We start from the raw sequence: 19,961 nt of genomic DNA on the forward strand, positions 1-19,961 counted from the left end.
CACTGAGCACAGCTGAGACCTGCTGAGAAATGTGTCTTCTGCAGGAGGTGTTGAATCATCAGAATCAAACTTTCCTAAGTGAGAGGGTGAGTCTGACTTTAAATGGTTACTTTTTAAGTGTTTTGCCCTTTCTTCTGAAGTCACTCCTTGTATTTTTAAAGTTGACTTTTGCTTTTAGCAGAAGACTTCACATGTTCATTGGCCAGATCTTGCATTGGAGGAGACTTCTGTTTGTTAAAGCACTTGAAGAGGGTTGTTTTCATACTGTCGTCCTACTTTTGGATAGGAAAATATTTCAAAGCTCATAATCTGGTGGCGTGGAAAACACTTTCCTTCCACTTTGCTTTTTTCAATGGCTGCCTCTGTTGAAATACTATTCTGTTTCTTTTTCCTATTACCCACCAGTAATTCATTACATTATTAGGAAATGGATGAAGTTTGAATAAATCATTTAATATAGTATTTTCCAAATTCATATCAATGCGAGCTCGGGTGTGTGGGATAGAGAAGGTGATTACCATTTTCATCAAGTAACAGAAGCAGAACTTAACAAAATGCCCTACATTCAGTATATCTGTAGACATGCAGCTTCCAGCTCCCTGGATGTGGCGCTACCTACACCACTACAAATCATAAACGGTAGCTGTGTGTGGCTGGGATGTGTTTTTCTATAGGATTTAAAGACCATCCAGGAGTATTGTCTGCTTTTTTTCTCTGAAGCATGAAATGAAATACATCATCACCTAAAGGAAGGCAGTTTGTGCCGCTGAGACCTTTCAGCTCACAAATACGGAGCCGTTCTTTTAACAGCTGCTGGCTGGCTGGATCCCCAGTGTGGAACGGCAGCTCCTGAAACCCTACAGTCAGTGTTGTTCATCAGCTGAGCAAAAACTGCACATGCTGAAATGCTTTGCTGGCAGGGAAATACAGACTGAAACGGTTTGCAGCCTGTGGAGACCTACACTGGGACTTGAACATAAAAACCACCACCATTACAACCCCTCAGTTAATTTCCCCACCTTCCAATCTGTGCAAAGAATGCAAAGCCTCCTGGATGTGCCCAGCCAGCTCTGCCAGATATCAGCAGGAGCAGCGAGCGAGTAGATGGGACCTCACTGCAGTTTGGCTGCTGACCTGAGGACAAGTTTCACTTCTATAATGTGGGGCTAAGGGACAAAGAATTTTATTTAGCTTCTCTACTGGAGGCATTGGTAAAGCATGTACTCTACCTTAAATGTTTAAAATACGCAGCTCATAGTGTGATCATGCTCACTGGTGTCTTTAAAACATGGTCATGGAAGTCTGTTTCTGCTTGATTTATAGGAATGTGGAATGGTAATTGTGTGAAAAAAACAACTATTAACTATATTATTTCCATGCTCTTTCTCCAGCTCTTACTTTATGCTACTGGTATTAATGAGGATTAGTGCAGGCTTGAATGAATAAAATATAAAAAAGAAAAAGAAACCCCCAAAAACTCTTCATGCAAGCTCAGAGCTGGAGGGGTGGAGAATCCCAAAGAGCAGCAGAGAGGTGAGAACCTGACAGGACCCAGCTGGCAGCAGGAACTGCAGGCTCTCACTCAGCAGATCTGTTCTTAATTACCTGCCTGTAAATCAGGATTCATTTCATAACTCTGTGGAGCTGGGTGGCATGAAGGCTGTAGCGGCTGTGAACTGCGCTTCTCCTCCTCTTCGTCTGTTTGCTCATGTTTCAGCTGCTATTACGTTCACTTTCTCTCACTAATTCTACACTTTACTTCACAATCTAGAACTGAAGCATTCTCCATGCAAAGACACCAGCTCCCAGCTGCAGTACAGTGCTGCTCAGAGGTGCCTGGTGCTGAGCTGCACCTTCCAGCACCAAATGAGAAGGAATGCAGCGCTGTGCGGGTCTGCTTCTATTAGAAATATGAACGAGGACTGAATGAAAACTAAAGTTAAGCCCAAACGTAACAGATGCGGGTTTGAAAAGGCTTTTGCCAGTTTTGAGCTTTACACAGTAAAAGCCACTGCAGAAGTGGCTCAGAGACACACGGAGATGCTGATCCTTTTCCAAGCTGAAAACTCAGATGTCGACCGTTCTCTTTTTTCAGGGTTGTAGGCTGGTATCTTTTATTTCAGAGGAGCTGGATTTTGAGGTCCTGTTTTGGTGCCCTTGGAAGTGTGTTCAGATCAGAAAATCCGCCCCATTCAGAGCCCTCCAAGAAGTAATTTAGGCAACTTTTCATTATGGGGTTTATCTGACTTTAGCTTGCTGCATCCTCCAGCAGCATCCCTTTAGTTCCAATATGGTGTGAATGACTGGCTGTCTATCACACACAAAAAACCCCAACAGTGAGCCTCTTCCATCAACCACCCTTTCATTTCTGATTTACATCCACTGACAGCAGCAGATATATTCCTTTTTTTTTGGCTCCTAAGACAGAAGATTTTCATACATTCATCATTAAGCAGAGTGAGTCAGTCCGTCAAACTGAGGCCCAAAGAGAACTGGGTGCAGGCAGGAGCAAGGTCTAAGTCCACACCTTTGGGTTCTAATTTCAGTTCAGTGGTGTTGAAAAAGATCATCCTCTGTGAAACAAGGTCAATGCAACAGCAGCAGCCCGGCCTACCGAGCACTCTCATATGCCTAGCTATTAATCATCCCATTTCTCAAGTTGTACCAACCAGCCTAACTCTGGAAATGTCATTAACAAGTGGCTAAGTGTTAAATTGCCAGGCATTTCCAGAATAAGGAGGGAAAGGGAAGAAGAATGAAAAGAGCAACTTTTTTTTTCTTTTTTCTTTTTTTTTCTGAAGTCTTTATTTTTTTGTACTCCAGCCAGATGGAATTAGGGCAATTGTTCACTTGCAAATACTATGGAGATTAATGAGGTCCAGAGGCAGAGCCACGGGAAAATAGAAATGTAAAAAAGCAGAGTTTCCAAAAATACAGCCACCACGATACCATAGGGATGGATTGGTTGGAATGTTTCATCTCAGAGCTGGCTTTGCAGGCTGACTCGCGTTCTTTGCTTATTAAAAACCTGAACCCTTTTCTCCTTCTCCCAGGCCCACCACTGTGCAATCAGAGCTCATGCTTACAGACTCACTCCTCTGCCCAAAGAGTCATGGGCAGAACTTGGCCAAGTGCTTAAGAATACATATAAATTCATCTAAATGTTGTAGGCTCTTTTGCATTTCTTTGGTGAGTTCTCTTTGCATTAATTTATGTTGCACTGACGAAATGTTCTCTAAGGCTCATAAGAGAGGCAGGGAGCACGAGGAGGTGGTGGTGATTGAGCTGGAGGCCCAGGCGTGGATTTGGGTGCTCGTGTGCACCATTAACTCATTCTGCTGCTAGCAGAGGCTCTTCAGTCAGAAGCTGAATATGGGTTGACATATGTACAACTCCGAAGTGTGAAACCCTCTTCCTCTCTAAGGTCAAAAGGAATTTTCCACTCAATTGCAAACTGTGAATGCCCAGATTGCACCCTCAGACTTAATTCCTGCCCATGATGGGAAGTGCAGAGACTCTTCAGCTACACGTCACATCTCAGCTTCCCACATCACACGAGGATGAAAAGCTGCCTTAGAAAGAGCTTTTATTACACTTCTGCTTGTGAAGTGCTTTCACAGCAGTAAAGACAATGCCTAAAAGAAAACGGGAGTGATACACCTGCTTGTCCTTACCTCTCCTTAGAAAGAATGAAGACAACATAGCAGGCAATTACTGCCCACTTGAAATTGCCATGTGGTTAGCATGTCTAGCTGTGGGCACAACATCTTCCTTCATTTCGAAGTCGTATATGGAGAAGAAATGGGGGCTTAGGCATTTTTTTCTTCTTTTTGCCATGTATCTTTTGGGTGTTGTTTTAAACAGTTTCTATTTCAATAGTAAATCTAAGCCAGTCTTTCCTAAGGCAGTAAATACTGTTCAATAGCTTTGCTTTAAACCATTAGATGTGATCTGAACCTTGTTGTGTTAACAGAGCATAGAGAAAAAAACACGGGGCAGCTACTGAAAAAAATCAATACTCAGTGCATGGGACAGTCACATTTAAAGCAGCTTAAATGACTCTCTTGTTCTACCTGCTGTCGTGCCACACACAGGTCTTGTCACTTTAAATCTTCATTTGGCAATTTGCTGTTCTGTAACTGTAGGGCATATACTTGGATCCAGAGAAGTACTCGTATAATATTCCGACAGCTGTTTCCTTTGCTAGCAGTTTATTTAAGCACATTATTTGGTGCAATTTAGACCTCATTCAAAACTGCTTCAAAAACTTAAAAAGCCTCATTTCTCCCCCCACATGTCTGTCTGTCTGATACCACTCCAGTCTTCAGAGCTCTCACTTCACAGTATCATTTCTGCCATAGTTAATCAAACTCCAATAGGAAAGGCAAATGCTTTCAGGCAAGATTTAACCTTTATATGGATGCCAGAAAATCTTTGGACATAGAAAGAAAGTAGAAGAAATTTCTCCTGTTGAGAGTAGCAAGAGGAGCGTACTGCTTTTATTTGCAAGGGCTGCTGCAGAACTCAGCTTATACAGAGCAAATCGACTAATTTGTATGAGAGATGATTTAGGTTTAAAATTATAAGGAAAATTCTTTTTCTTTACACTTTAGCCTCTGGAGACCAGACACCATCTTCGATAATCCTCAGGTACCCAATGCCTGTTGAAAACAGCAGGAATTAGGTTCTTCAGCATGGTGAGAACAGGTTTTCTGGAGTGAAATGATTTTAGAGAGGCAGATGGAGAGAGGGGTGTTATCTACCCTTTAGGGGTGTGTGTGATGGCAGAGATGGCAGATCCCCTCCTGCCTGTACTTTCTGCCCAAAACCCGGTGCCTAACATGAGCTCTCAATATGATACAGCACCCAGTGATGAGGAAAGCAAAGCCAGCTTTGCCGTGGCACTGAATGTCTTGAAATCAGAGTTTCTGACCCAGCTTCCTGAGTCCTACCAGAGGCAGATCCATGCATCCTGTCCTGTGCCCGCTGCCTCCTGCCTGGACCTGTATGTGCTGCAGGAGGGGCTGGCATCACCCTTCCTGCTGGGGCTCAGCTGCCAGATTGCCATCTCCCAGCAGTAATTATGCTAACCAGCATTGCACAGGCAGGCACTGCATCCTTTGGTTTTCCGGCCGGGGGGTGGGGGGGGCAGGGGGGAGAGGTGGCTGTTCTGGCAAGGATGTGAAGCATGTCAGACCTGCTTCACATCCCCCAGTTCTGAGTAGGTCCCCCCAGGTTGGTGCTGCTCCTGCCCTCCCACTGCTATTGCGCTGCATCTGATGTGGCAATGCTTCCTGGGCTGTAAAGCAATTTGTAGCAGGCACTTGGTGGTTAGCAGTTGAGGGCAGGCAGTGCTGCACCCATCTGGCATTTCAACTGGCCATCACAGCTCAGCCTGGCAGATTAACCCACCTGTCAACATCTCAATGAGTTCACTTTGAGTAAATCTAGTCTGCAACTCGGGCACAATACTTGTGCATGCCATCATTTAACCAGCACCGCATCCTTCTCCAACCCATTTGCCATAAGGAGACTGATCAGTGGGACAAAGTGCCTGAGATTTCACCAATGTGCCAAGCACCTGGGCAAGTCACTCTAAAAGCCTGGTGACTCATTTAATCCATCTTTGTAATGGGGCATTCCCTTTGTCTTGGCACTGTTGAAAGGCTTAATAAGATCTAGCAGAGACATGGGGCAGGGCCAGGATGCATTCAGCTTCTCTTAGGGTTTGGTTATGAGGTCTTGATGAAGCCAACCTTGCTCATGAAAGGAGAGGCAGAAACTTTCAAGAGTCTGACAGGACTGCCCAGATCAGGAAGTGCTTTCAGCTGGAGAATTTGGTTTGCAAAGTGCTTCGATGCTCTTTGGAGCGAATTGGCTACAGCATGAAAATTCTTGCCCTTGCCCATTCTAATGAGATATAACCAAGTTTATTTTACTGGGTTTTACTTCAGAATACCCCTCTGTGTTTGAAGAAAACAAAGTGGCTTTGTCAGTTTTGCTTGTGAGGTAACAGAAGCATTACTTTTGAAAAAGAGCTGCTAAGAAGCTGTCTTAATTTAGTGACTCTTGGTCCCAATAAATGCTTCATCAGAGTGGCAACAGCCAGCGTTTGTCCCAAACCAACTTCTGATGCAGATTTTTCCAACACTGGAGAAAAGAGCAACTGAAAAATAAATACAAGAAAATTGAGACAAAAAAAATCCTCTAAAGTGGATCCCACTGTCACAACTGTACAGGTGTATTTCTAGCATGAGCATGCTCAGCTCTGGTCTAACTCAGTGTGCACTAAGCTTCTTCAGCCTGCTTTTGTTTTGCTTGCTTATATGAGGATCTGCTTTGTCTTGCTTGTTATACTTTGTTTGGAAGAGGTCGTCCTGCTGCAACGTGATCTTCATTATGGTGTTGGAAGAGCTGGTGGGTTTAAGATGGCTACAGGGTGCTGTGTAAACAAGGAAGCATTAGTTTGGTCCTTCACTCAGAATTTTTGGGGTCACTGAATACCTTTGCTTTATAATACCCTGACAAGACAACCTTTCTAGCTTCCTAATCGCCAGAAATGAGACCAGGAGAGCTTTCACAGGGAGAGAAATTGCAACCCTAGCCTAACACACCCTACAGTGCTGAATGAAGCACAAGGAAAATTCATCCTCATGACATATTTGTCCACTCACCAAGATCTCCTCTTGGCCGTAGGTGTGATCAATTCACAAATATCACTTCATCGCGTCATGTTGCTTTGTTAAAATGGAGTCAAAACTGTTGTGCATGGAATGGCAACATGTGAATTCCCTGGTGAAGAAAACATTCAAGACACAGCCCCCAGTGGGTAAAGCGATGTATACTTGCTTTTGGGATAAGAAAGGAGTGATCCTTCTAGATTTATTGGAATCCAGACAATGCATCAACTCTGGCCACTACAGCATGATGCTGAGCTGATGGTTCAGGTCAAAGAAGGCAGCCCTTCTCTTCAACACAATAACACCAGGCCCCATACCAGTCTGAAGACAGTGGAGTACCTTGCCAATCTTGGCCAGACAGTCCCACCTCACCCACTGTATAGTATGGATTTAGTGCCTTCTGACTTCCATCTGTTCAGGCTGATGAAAGATGGGCTGTGCGGGCAACATTTTACTAGCGATGATGCTGGCATAGCAGCTGTCAATGCACCTCCACTGGTACAGATTTTTATGAGTGCAGCATGCAACTCTTGTTCATTGCTGGCAAAAATGCACAGCTAATGGCAGCGAGTGCACTGAAAAACAGCATTTTGTAACTCAGAATTTGCTCTATGAAACAATGTTATTGTCCTTTTTCTATCTGTTGTAGCTTCCATGGAAATAAATCTAAATACATATATACATATATATGGATGGATGGATGGATGGATGGATGGATGGATGGATGGATGGATGGATGGATGGATGGATGGATGGATGGTAACTGTTGAGTCACAGCTGAACCACTGATTGAGCACCTGGGGAAAGGACCCAGTCAGCCCTGGGAGCACAGGTGAAAGCAATTCTATTGTGGGACCAGAAGGGGTGGAGCCTGGCTGCACCTCTGTTAGACCCCCATTTAAGACCTGACTGCCACTATGGAAGGGCATCTGATAGGACATTTCTCTTCTGAGGAGTTTTCCTTGTAAGCCTCAATCTTCAGAGATGGGTGAGTGTTTTTTCTTTGTAGCATATTTTCATCACACAACTCCTTCTGTTGTTATACCTCCTGTATTGCTATTCCACTGCATTGATGTTTCTGATTGTTACATATATGTATGATAAGTATTTTAAGTCAGTTCTGCATCTTGATCAATTTGGCCTATGGTGTCTTGAAAAGTCCCACCACTGAACTTCTGCTTTGCACTGCTCCTCTGTAGGTATGCTGCCCTTCAAGGGTGAGGGGTGCAGGACTTCTTCACTGCAGAGGCATCTGGCCCTCAGAAATTCTCAAATACAGGGGCCCCTGGGGTAAAGGACTCCTGTTTGTAGCCTTTCTTTCCTATGAAGTACATAGACCAGGCTGTCTTGTAGACTTTCTTTTATCCTTGTGGAAGCTAATAATGGTTACTATACTTTAGAAAGAAACCTGCAGGCATCTCTTGTCTTGCTCCTGGGTTTGTTTGCTTACAGCCAAGTAAAACTAAAGTTTGGAAATCCTTGTGACTTTTGTCTTCCTGATTTTTTTTTTTTTTTTGTGCATAGATTGTTTTGGAGGCATTTTGTTTTCGTAGTGATGTCACAGGCCACTTTCTTTCTGATGTTGTGCAGTCTGAAAAGGATTCCCAAATCAGAAGTACAGCTCTGTAGTTCCAGTGCCTGGGCTTTATGTTTGGTTGAGAAGCAAAAAAAGTAGCTTTTCACATAGCTCACCTCCTAACTGTAATGTAAAAGATCATTTTATCAGCATCTGTAAGAGCATGATGTTCCCTGGCACCATATATTGGATTGTCTATTTCTGTACTGCATGTCCAAGTACTATGCAAGCAAGTAAACCTGTATGTACAGTTGGCCATCAATGTTGGGTTCTTCATTTCTTCCAGCCTTTTTGATTCAAGTATACCAGCAAGTTAGCAAGCAGTGATTTAATGATGAATAAGCCCCCTTCTTCACATTAGCTATCTGCATGTCCCCCATGCTCACACTGTTGCTGAAACATGATTCAGGTTCTGTTACAAATTGCTTATTTTATCTTGTTATGTCATGGACCACCTTGTATGGCTGGGATTAATCTGCTGCACAGGCAGAGTACTGGAGGGGAGAACCAAAACTCAGCTTCTGAATGGGAAGGTGACTGGGGCAGAGACTGTGTGAGCTTACTGAGTGTTACTGTCACAAAATATCTGTGCAGTGTAGTGCAGATAACCAGAAAGAAAGGTCTCTCCTAGAATGATGGGAAGAAAAGTACAAGATTTTTCTATATCTTTCAGACTCAAGGCATCATATCTCAACCACTGATTTATCTTTGAGGATTTCCCTTCCTAACAATAATATCAAAGCTAAAAATAGGTCAGAGAAAAGCCCACCTCTTTTAAAATGAGGTCTATTTTGGGGATTGAGAGAAAGCCACTGAAAAATCCCAGATCATTTTGCCAAGCCTATGAATTGGAAATAGCAGTTATGCTGGCCCAAGAAAATCCTTATATGCCAAATGCATACTGTTATCTTCCCTGTGATGTTGTTTGAAGGCGTCAAGCTGTGGTGAGCTTAGCAGACACTGGTTATTTTCTTGGACAAGGTGATAACTTTCCTGAGAGACATCTTTACCCCAGAGACAGCTGGAAACTAATTTGTGCCCTGTGTTTCTTCTGGTGTAACTGCTCTTTCCAAGAAAGCTCGGGCAAGGAATCCATGCTAAGACTATTTTCTTGTTGAAGGCAGGGGAAGGCTCGTAACATGTAGTATTTTCCCCTCTGTGGGACTGTATCCCTCTTTATCCTGAGCACAGAGTCACCCTCTCGGATGGCCAGTTGGCTGTGTCCTGATGCAGAGAGGGATTTGGTCCTTATTTCAGAAAGACCTCCGCCCTTGTTTTTGCACTGTGTAACTCCAAGCAGAATCAGCTTCTGCTCGCTTATGACAGACCGAGAAGGCTGGTGAGGAATGAGTGGGAATTCTGCTGGTGAAGATCAGCTTTCAGAAGTACTTATTTCTACATCTGTGAGAATTACAGATATTGCTATGCAGATGGATGACACTCCACTCTTTCAGGTGACTCAGCTGGCTTATGGGTCTTTTTTCCACCTAATCTGGGCTTCTTTAGCCCAAGTGTTCTGTTCTTGGAGTTGCTGATGGCCGTGGTTATCTGGCTTACACATCCCCTCAGCTCTGCTGCAGTGTGTTCTCCTGCAGGGACTGCTGATGCCAGCAGCTTCAGAGTGGGACTTTCTACAAGAACTCTTGCACTTAAAATTCTGCTGTTAACAACATTCAAAATATGATCCGCTAATCAAAAGCATATTGCTAAGAATACTCCCAGTGCTTCTCGTGTTAATTCCAATAAAGAATAAACTTTCAGGGCAATATGTAACTTGAGTAAGTTTTCAGTAAAAAAATATACACAAAGAAAAGAAAATCTATAACTTTTAAGTAATTTAATCGAAAGGATACTTTTACAGCCTGCCAAGTATATTTTGGGAATGTTGTTAAACTAATGAATTCTGAGGAATGACACCATTTAGATTCAATCTGATAATAAGCACAGAGACATCCCTTGTTGATCTCAATTTCTTCCCACTGGGAGCCTTATTAAACCTTGTAGTGAGTCTCAGAAAGTTTTTGCTAGGAATGGGCTGTTAAGACCAAAGGAATGCTATGCCATTAGAGGTGGAAACAGGCAAAATATTGGTGATAAGCAAGAACAATTTGAGGGAGTTGGGAAATCTTAAAAAGACAAAGTTCCTTTTGAAGGGCAAATCAGAGGAATTCTCAGCAGTAAAACAAGTCTTTGTTTCATATTCTGTTCAGCCTGTTTAACAGAGAAATGTGATAACTTCAGTGACCAGTTGCACATCTCAGAAGAGCTCTTCAGCGCGGTCCTGCTGTGATCATGTCATGACCATGACCAATGGTGCATAGATGGCTTGCGCCATCTCCTCGCTGGAATGTCTACTCATGAAAGGTGAAAACATTAAAAAAATCAAATAAAAGAAAAAATCCTTGTGTTCATGTATAACCTGTGAGTTAAAAAAGACACTTCTCCATAGAAAAAGTTCACAATGAATAATTCAACTTGCTATACTAGTTACTGTGGGTCCTGCCCTAGTTATCCAGCTGCAGAATGATGAGTTAATGAATGCTATTGCTCTGACAGAGTGGGAGGAAGAGTATGATTTCAGTAGACTTTGTACATATGTCTTTCTGTAGTTTAAATGTCATTAAATGCAGTTATTAAAGCTGAAAAAGCACATCCTTAGTGTGCAGTACATGAGGTCTCCAATTAATCCAATTGTTGTTCCCTGTGTGTAGAGTTCAGCAAGTTTTTTTTTTATTGATTTGTTCAACCCAGTCTTTGTTCCTTGAACTGGAAGTTACCTTTGCATATGGACTCCCCAAACAGTCAAAAAATGATAAAAGAAAAACCCCTAAAATTAGTAAGAACTTGACCTGAAGGTCTGCATTGCATTCGTAGTAATAAGGCCTTATTCATCAATGAGGTTCTGGTTGAAGCCTGGGAAGGTGTAATTTCCTTGGGGGCTGTTGTGCATCTGATCCACAGCGCTCTCTCTTCAGATAACCCAGTGCTGTGCTCTGTTGGGATGTGTCAAGTTACCATGCTTCTTGTGCATCCAGGGAAGAAGAGTTTGCGAGCTTTCTAAGCATAGGATGCATAAAAAAATAAGGAAGAAATATTTTCCTTCTCTGAATGCACAGCTAAAGAAAGAAGTCCAAAACAGACAAAGGGTAGAGACAAGTTAGATGTGATACAGGTGAAACAGATCTGGCATTTCAGGAAAACAAGACTGGGGAATGTGGTGCAATACGATGACTTCTTTCACCCACCTTTTCTCGTGCAGCTCCACAAGTAGTGGCACTGAGGCATCACAGTCTTGCACTGTCACCCCAGGTAAGTGATCTGCCAGGGTATGTGTTACGTCATGCTAGTGTGGTGTGATGAATGTTCAGTGTGAGCTTGGAGGGTTTTGCTGAACTTGAAAGTTTTGACCATTCCTAAGCAGTGGTTGTTTGGAGCAGGTTGTTTTTAATACTGCTAGCTATTTACAGTTGGATAGAGGTTTGTAGTGGTAAAAATGAAATCACATCTGTATGCGTGCTAATGTAGTCCTTACCACTGCCACCATCAGTTTCTTCTGCTTTACATTTTGACATGAACAATATTCCATTTGTTGCTTTTGTGTTCAGTTGGACTTTAAACTCTTGAGCTAGGAAACTTGTATTTCATATCTGCAGCTACTTACATGTTAGAAGCATCTAGGGGGAATTTCAGAGCTCAGCTCCAGCCCAGCTCTGCAGCCCTGAAAGTTCTACTAATGGTGGGTGGGAGAAGTGTGGCAGCTCTTGGTGCTTTGGAGTATCTCCTCTTCCAGTGCAAGTAACACAGTTCACACTATCAGTGACCAAACAGGGTTTGCTTTTGCACCTTTCAGAAGTTGGTGAGCTTTTCTATTTACTCGATCCAGGACTAAATTGTTGAATTTATAAAGGTCTGAACTTTGGCTCCTGTTCTCACTGCACAAGCAGAGCTTCCCTGCTGTAAATTCTATGCTTTCAGTGTGTGTCGGCTCATCTCAGTCTGCTGAAAAGCAGTGTTTGCAGCAGCTTGTGGCTTGAGAACCTGTCCCTTAAGGTCGAATCGGAGGTCACTTTTCCAACTGCTGGTTGAAAAATCACTACAGCTGGGCAAATATTGCAGAAAGCATTTATCTATGAGAGGCCACGTGTTTGCCTCAGTGATACTTGCTTTCTGCAAACATTCACATAAGCAACCTTTTGTTTGCACAGTAAAACAAAGTATTGCAAAGGCCATACACTTGCTACTTTCACTTGGCTATTTGAAAGGACCTTCAAAGGCCTGGACATATGGACTAACAGAATAGAATTATTTGACTATCATGAAATTTCCTTGCCCTTCAGGAATGGAAAAGAAAATCTTGAAGTATTGGAGGATTTGTGACAGAATTCTGACATCTGATAACTAGATTTAATATCTTTATCTCAATTTCACAAAGATCAAAAAGCATAATCTTTCTTTAATGTAAAAGGGCTGATGAATACAAGGAAGAAATCATTGAAAACAGTAATATTTTCAGCTATTGAACTGGTGAAGGCTATGGAGTAGGATACAGATTATAATCCTGATCAGTTAATGGACACATCCTTCTCTTTCTGGGTGAACTGCTCATAGAATAGAGGTGGGAAGTTTGAAAGAAATTAGGTTTGCCACTCATGAACTTCAGTGCTGATGTCTGGAACAACAGAGAAACCTGCTTTATAACACCCACACTCACATTTTTCTACCCCCTGAAATTTGTACCATCTTCTACCTATGGGGGACTTTTCTACTGTCACCTTGCACCCTATTCTCAATCATTGTTCCTCAGAAAAGAACCAATTCCACTTGTCCTTTCCCTGCAGCTTTACATTTTGTCCCTTTCCTGTGTGTTCTGCACTTTGCCTTTCACAGCAATCACTGTTCCCTGCCTATTTCTCACTCCATCCTTACACTCTGGCCTCCCTCCTCTTCACCCACAGCTTTGTGCCCCCTGGTGAGGTGCTCACAGCCCTGCTGTGTTGTGGTGCATGGCCAAGCCCCCACCTCTGCTCCAGGCAGCGCTCCTCTCTCACCTCTCACTGATCCCCCATCTGTATCCATTTATCACCACTTTCCAACTTGTCGAACCTTGCTTACCAAGTCATTCTTTTTTGTAGCCAATTGAGAATTTTGCTATCAATGCCAGGCTTATTAACCCTAAGTCTTTTATATGGTTTTGTATGGGAAAAGACAAAAAAAAGGGGAAAAAAAAGAAGAAAAAAGCCTTGTGGAAGTCCAAGTCAATTATGTCTGCTGCCTCAGCCTGTCAGCTCTCATCATCACCTCCACTCCAAGGAGTTAATCATATTTGCTGAGGATGACCTACTCTTTGTAAATGGATCCTGCTGAGTGCCCTTGTGTAGCTTGCCACTGTAAGAGCTTGTGTGGCATCTGTAATCTTTTCCAATGCCAGGGGATATAGGAGAATATTTCCCTAATTTTGTCTTTCCTGCAGGCAACTGCCTCCTTATACCATTACTTTGTCACCCCTAGGAAGATGAGAGTGTTTTTTTTTCTTTCCCCCCTAAAGGCCTCTGCACAAATGACAGTCCTTATAGCAGGCACAAGAACATGGAGCATAGTGATGGCTGATGAGCTGCTTAACTCCAGAGGGAAGATGTGGGGAACACTTGCAGGCACCCAGCATAAGCCAGAAGAGGCACAGCCAGGACCGTGCCATGAGCAAGCAGCAGGGCTGGAAACAGAACTGGGGTTTCTATGGTCTCAGTCCTTTCTCTGATCTTTTTCTGGTGAAAGTCCAGGTAGACTTTTTGTCATGGTGTCCTCCAATAGATGAGCAAAAAGGTACACAGCCACATTTATTTGCTGGGGAATTTCTGTTTAAAAAAGGCTAATCAGGCAGCAGCTTGGAAGAGCAAAGCTGACATGAGTGATGAATGTCCGATGGGGCAGAGGGTGATTGTAAGTAATGAAATATGTCAATTCAAGTCATAATAAAAACAAGGAACTGAGGAACTGACAGGGAGGGTGGAATCCATCCTGGCTAATACGATCTGCCTGTGCCAGCTCCCATAGGCTGTGCTGTGTCCCTCACTGTGGGAGGGAGATGCGTGTCCCCACAGCACAACCTGTCACCAGGCACCACATTTAAGGTGTCTTTTCCTTTTTGGTGAAGAAGCTGCCTCAACAGCAGATTTTTAGAGGTCTAATATGAAGAGATGGCAGAAAGGCTTTTCTAATTATGGCTTTTGTATAGTAAAATGCTCTACTGGTTTTCTAAGAACAGTTAAGTTCTTAGTAACTTAGCCTTTTCTTGTCTACCCTGTAGCACCATGTAGAACATGAGCCTACCTCCAAGAGTCCCAAATAGAAGAAGACAATGTTATCTCTGGACTGTTATACCAGCACTGGGGATTCTGTCAGGTGGAGCCTTGTGTTATCCTTCCCAGTTTACCAGGGCTGAGAAAATGGCCTCAGGGAGCAGGGAAGATCCATAGCTGCTGATCTTAATCATCCAGCAACCACCGCAGCCAACCTGCACCACAGCTCTCAGAATTACTGCCTCTGAATCATTGTAACTGAATACATGGAGTTTATGGTGTGAGGAAAGATGGCGCTGGAAAGATCGGAGGTTGTTTACTGTATATATAGAAATGATGTAGAGGTTTTTGGTGTTTCTTTCTGGGCTACAGATCAGCATTCAAAATCAGCTCACAGAGCAGTCAGCAGCAGCAGAGAAGTCCTGAGCATCAAGTGAAATCAAGCTTAACCAAAAGAAAAGGAGAAAAGCAAATCAGTCCTAAACGTAATCCCTGTGGTGTAGGTTTGCACATCTTTGTCTCCAGTGGGAAGCATTTTTATATCAAAACAGTCATTTTGACAAAAGGGACTGTTAAGTGTCACTTCTCGCTAGTTAGCCATGAAATTGTCCTTAATATGTGCAGATATTTCAAGTACCACATAAATGTCACTCCACTAGCACTTGTATATCTGGACCTGGATCTAATTGTTGCATGATGTGAGGAGCTGCATAATGATGAGATTCCCATTGTAAAATGAGGAGCATTTCACTGCAATTCACAGGATCGGATCCAAATAAGCGCTGCTCCAATTTTATTGAGAGGGGCACGGATCCACCTGTTCCATGTTAACTAAAAAGCTGAGATCTCAACTGATCTTTATGGGGTATCGGATATTCAGGCTTCGCGGGCTTTGCTGTATCTATTTATACAAATTAGGAGGTTTTGTGTGGAAAAAGGTTTGTGTTGTGTTTGGATGTATACCAAAGTCAACATCTCGTCTCCCCAGTTCCCTAAAACCAACTTTGAAAACCAACTTTTTCCTTTTCCCTTTTCTTTCCCCTCATTCTTCCATCTGTATGTAGTTAAACAGAGAAGCCCTATGAAGCCTGTATTGCCTTCCTCTGTTTTCACAGCAGACTGTTATTGTAAGGGATGTTCCATGAAGTCGCACAGAGCGTGCACTGTGTTAGCATCTGAGCAGGCAGTGTAAAAAATCAGATCTGATTCTGCCTGTGGAAGATAAATGAGCCGGGGTCCCCAATGCACGAGATTTGGTCATCTCTTTATGAGTTCTGAAGTACCTATTAGCAGCTTTGATGAGTGCTAGGGGAGATGGAGTCTACCTTGAACAATGTTAGAAAGCTGAATCAAATCACTCGAAATATCCTAGAGGGAAAGACAGCTTGAGCTGCTTATAGACACCGTATCCTTCTCCTCTATTGCCTGTGAGGTTTTATATGAACATTCCAAGGGGGGCTGGGGGTGTGGAGGATAAAGGAAGCATTTTTCTTAGTGAAAACTCCCAAGATGTTTCTCATGTCTCCAACAGTCACTTTGCCAGCAATTTTATGTATGTAGTTAGTCAGTTTTGATGAAGCTTTTATCCCCACTCTTACTTCCACAAAGAGGTGCCACCTGCTAAGATAAAGCTGGAGAAAAGTCCGCTGTAGAGACCCTTTGCCTCTGCTGAGGGCACATCAAGGCAGCCCCAAGGAGGTACTTTGGAAAAGCACTTGTATTTTCAATGTACTATTATCAGTTTCTGCCTGTGTGCCCTCCCATGCTGGCATATGGATTGTCAGGCACTGCAGAGTGTAGCCAAACAGTTAACACTGAGTTACTGTGGTTTAGGAAGTTGCCATGTGTCAGCGGAGCCACAGCAACTGCTCTTGGTTTTGTTTCCAGCAAAGCAGGATCACATAATGTGCCACTGTAGGTTCAGCTGGGTGCTTGCCTGTTCCCAGTTAGGAATGAGTTTGTCTTCATTGCTAAAGTACCTGGGAGGCTATAAGCTGTGCCCCAGATTGGTTGGTACAGGGCACTTTAGAATTAGGTTCAAACACTCCTAAGGTCTGGCAGTTTGCTGCCTGTGTTTGGCAATGTCATGGGCAGTGGTGGAAGAGGGGAGGTGATGCAGAGGGACAGGAGCTGTGTACCCTGTGTTGTGCTGCTGGGACCCAGTGCAGGGTGCTAGGACCTTATGATGAGGTTGTGTCTGTTTCACTGCAGGGCTGGAAGCTGCACCAGGGAAAAGGTTCCCTCCAGAAGAAAGAAACAAGAGAGAAAAAAAAACTGTTGCCTCCTTTCTGGGGATTGAAATGGAGCCATGGTGGTCCTATGGCCTGACCATAGGAAGCCTACAGTGCAGCCAGTATTTTACCATTTCAGAAACTGAAGTGAGTTCAGAGGATAGAGATTGCTTCCTTCTGCCAACAGTTGTGCTGCAAAGAGGGCTGTCCCCGTGCTTATCCTCACAGAAACGTCAAATTGAGAGAGTTCGGAGAAGCTGAGATTTTATGGTTGTGAAGCATTCTGGTATCCATGCCCTCATTCTGTTTACATCAGGACACTCCAACTCTAGTCTCCTTGCTAACAGACCATAACCTTCTCATCCCCCAGCATTGTATCTTGCAGAGCCACTCGAGGCCTTTTTCAAAACAAATCTTGCTCAGGGATTAGGCCCTGAGATCCAGTTGAGCACAGTTCATTCTCTTTTAAATGCATTCAGTGGATATTCTGAAGCAGGTTTTGATGGTAGACATCTGTGCTGCTCACACACACCCACAGCTCAGAGCAGGATTGGCTGTGCTCAGAACTGATGGTTGGTAGCAACTCTCAAAGCCTTGAACACTGCAGAGCAGCAGAGGCTGTCACTGCCAGCGCTTTCTTCACTGCAGGGAGCTCTGTAAGTAACATTCAGCCTAATTTAGAAGAAAAACGAGTTGAATTTGCAGCAAGAGTGACTTTTCTATAGTAGCCAATGAAGTGGTGCTCCAGGCAGTGGTAAGATCTCACCTGGGGCTGTGTGCAATGACTGTAGGGACTGGGATGGAAACTGTTTGGACACAAAGGGCAGGCACAGAGTTGGTGATGGAAGCACAGCACAGTGGATCACTTGCTAGGAAATCAAGTGTTGCTTTATCCCTCTGGAGTCAGGACTGGCTTCTTTTCTGGTATATTTACTAATTTATTTAACGTTACTAATTCATTTATTGCCAGGTACAGAACAGTCCTTGTCTGAAAGTTCTCATGTTTAAAGTGTCTTTAGGCTTCTCCACTGTTTTATGCCTTCATAACAGGTGCTTGCTTGCTATTGCCCTCCCTGTAAGCCACTGTGGGACCTGTGACAAGTGCATGCTGATGCTGTAATACTGCAAGTCTGTTTTGACTTGAAGCAGAAGAATCAGACAGTGTAAAGAGATTTCAGCATCAGAACACAGTAACTCTACTCTCTGTCTTATTTTCCTCAGCAGAGTGGAGCAAACAGTGAGCACGGTCTTGAATTTTAAGCCCTAACCACGAATTTCAGGGATATAAAATGATTTGATATGAAGGGATCCTTACAGCCGTGCTCCTGCTGTGGGAACAGAAGAACCTCAGAATCACAAAGGGAAGCCAGAAAAGCTTAGTTAAGCCCTAATGATTGCTGAAGGAAACCAGTAAAACTAAAAGGGGAAACGAGCCCCACTATAAAGCCACCCACCCGCTCCCACCTGATGGGGCTGCTCTGTGGCCTGTGGTTTTGAGTGCCCCATCCTGCCCCTCCCAAGGGGATGCAGTGGCAGAGGTTTTGCTTTCTTTTGCAGGGCAGAGGGACCACTTGGCAGGAAGTGAATTTTCCCAGTCGGCATTAACTGGGGAGAAAAACTGGTTGTGGAGTTTCCCACAGCTGCACTGAAGCAAAATAAGTCATGCAAAAATACGTGGAAGTGTTCAGAACTGTGGGCCTTTCATGGCACCTTCTGACTGCACAGGATGTCCTTCTGAACCAATGTCTCACCTCTTCTCTCCCGTGAATGGAGTTTCAAGGACATGTCAGGCTGCTGCTGAAACATAGCAATGTGGAGCAAGTGTTCCTCTGCTGCAGGGAATGAAATGCAGCCTGGTAGGAGTAGGTCCTATGAAGCTGGAGAAGTGTGACCCCTTATCTGGAGCGTGTTGTTAATAAGATGCTGTAGTAATGACTGTCTCTTGTTTTTACCCCAGGAACATATGGCTTTATCAAGATGAAAATGAACCTGAAAGTGATGACTTGGGCACTGGTACCTGCCATGATGTTGTGCAGTCCTCTGGTCAGCACCCATCACAGCCTGGATGCTCTCGTCCTCAGCGACTGCCATACACCTTGGTATATGGTCCTTTCATTTTTCATGCTCTTGTCATATGACTGAAGATGCCATTAACTGGTGTGCTCTGCATGGCTCCTGTCAGAATATTCCTCCTCTTCAAGAAGGAAGTCATTTAGAAGACACCTTCATCGTGAAAGCAAATAACACCAGTCTGTCTTTTCCATGTTGTGGCTGTTGCATCACTGGGGGTCCATGCAGTGCGGTGACAAGTAGCTGTTGCTCAACATCCAGCAGCAAACCTTCCTGAGATCATGGCATAGCAGGTCTCCTTCATCTTGTGCTACTGTATCTCTTCAGGGTATTATCTAAGCTTTGTTACCAGTATTGCTGCTGATTTTGTGATAGGCAGTGCCTCAGGGACAAGGCCAGCAGCAAAATGATTTCAGTAATGTTAAGAAGCAAGACTCTAACATTGTTATTGCCTGCTCTGAGAAATGGTTCCAACCCTTGGGCTCCTAAGGCACAGCAGTTGAATGCTCTGCTGGGATTTTACACCTGGGTCTCCCTACAAGAGGAACTGATGGAATAAACGTGGCTTATCTGACATACAGAGACACAAATTATTTGTCTGCTACATCATTAAGTATACATATGCTTGTACTTGCAGCTTACTAATATTAACTGATAGCCTGAACAACAGGCCTTTACTGTTGCCAAAAAATCTTGCTAATTTTTGTCTTCTCTTTGTCTTTCTCCCCTCTCTGCTTCCTTTTCGTTTTTCTTCTTTTCTTTTTCTTCTTCCTTTTCTCTTCTGTCCTCTCCCTTCAGGCTGAACAGTCAGTGCATTGTCAAGGGGCCTGCACTAATCCCCTGAAATCCCCAAGGACTACTAAGGCTGTGTTAAGTGGGCTTCAAAGGCAGTAGGTAGAATGAAGTGTGATAGGGAACCAGCTCTTACTAACTGGTTCACTTCAGGCTAGCTTTAAATAAATTGCAGCTCTGAGTTGGTTGGACATTGACAAGAGTGCTGTGATATTTGTGGCTGCACTACAGAGAACTTCAGTTTTTTAAAGGAGGAATGGGAGAACCTGAAAGGACTCCAAGCTATGAAATTGTAAAGCAAAAACAAAACAAGCCT

The 19,961-nt window shown here is 43.6% G+C and overlaps 1 long non-coding RNA gene across 1 annotated transcript; it reads left to right on the forward strand.

The window, feature by feature from the left end:
• Positions 1-7,615: 7,615 nt before the first annotated feature.
• LOC140259331 (uncharacterized) lies at positions 7,616-19,411 on the forward strand. The gene is made up of 3 exons (XR_011905391.1): positions 7,616-7,668; positions 18,741-18,882; positions 18,966-19,411. It is a non-coding gene; the product is annotated as an uncharacterized lncRNA (long non-coding RNA).
• The last annotated feature ends 550 nt before the right edge of the window (positions 19,412-19,961 follow it).

The sequence above is a fragment of the Excalfactoria chinensis genome, chromosome 15 (assembly GCF_039878825.1).
Source record: "Excalfactoria chinensis isolate bCotChi1 chromosome 15, bCotChi1.hap2, whole genome shotgun sequence".
NCBI classification, from domain to species: domain Eukaryota; kingdom Metazoa; phylum Chordata; class Aves; order Galliformes; family Phasianidae; genus Excalfactoria; species Excalfactoria chinensis.